The 711-nt window shown below is 65.0% G+C and overlaps 1 long non-coding RNA gene across 1 annotated transcript in view; it reads left to right on the forward strand.

The window, feature by feature from the left end:
* The first annotated feature begins 334 nt into the window (after positions 1 to 334).
* LOC105506376 overlaps positions 335 to 711 on the forward strand; it is an 8,501-nt gene continuing 8,124 nt past the window's right edge. The window contains exon 1 of the long non-coding RNA XR_001000915.1: positions 335 to 470. This is a non-coding gene — a long non-coding RNA (uncharacterized LOC105506376). The remainder of the gene's footprint in view (positions 471 to 711) is intronic.

Genomic DNA, 711 nt, shown 5'->3' on the forward strand with positions numbered 1-711 from the left:
ACCCAGCCAGAGCCCACAGGACTTCTGCCCACTCACAACTGAATTGTAGTCACTTTTCAAAAAGTTTCCCATCCGGATAGAAAAAGAGCACCCAGCCACCTCCAGGCAGACCCCACGGTGAACCGAGCTGGCTCCTGGTGCCGGGGGCCTCGTCCCGGGCTCTTCAGAGGTGAATACCACCCCCGGCCCCCAGCATCAGCCCCACGGGAGGCCACGCGGAAGTCAAGCTCCCCAGCAGGGACCTGCACAGACCCAGACCACCAGGGCTGCTCTCCCCAAAGCCCCCCTAGTCTCCGCCCACGTGTGCCCCCTCCCCCCACCGCCCTGCCCCTGTAAACGCCTCCTGACCCTGACGTGGCTGGGCGAGCTGCAGAAGTGCCGAGTCTGACCAGGGGCAGCCTCGCCCGCCGCTCAGCTCAGGAATCCCTGCCCCCCACCAGCACCTCAGTGGGGGGTACCGCAAGTTCAAGGTAAGTTTAGCCCCATGCCCGGCTGCCGGGGCTTTGTTGCAAAGCGGCAGGGGAATCGCGCCCCCACCCAGCCCCCGTGCCATCCACTGCCCGCGTGGGGGGTGGCTGCTTTCTTGCAAAATGCCCGCAAGTCAAAGTTCCTGCCTCCCAGCTGGACGCGCCCTCCCGGTCCTGCCGGCTGCTGGCTCTGCAGTTTTCCAAATGTGGATGATGCCGCGAGCCAAGAGAAAACTCCCCGGCA

This window comes from Colobus angolensis, unplaced genomic scaffold (assembly GCF_000951035.1).
Source record: "Colobus angolensis palliatus isolate OR3802 unplaced genomic scaffold, Cang.pa_1.0 Scaffold136, whole genome shotgun sequence".
In the NCBI taxonomy this organism is placed as follows: Eukaryota; Metazoa; Chordata; class Mammalia; order Primates; family Cercopithecidae; genus Colobus; species Colobus angolensis.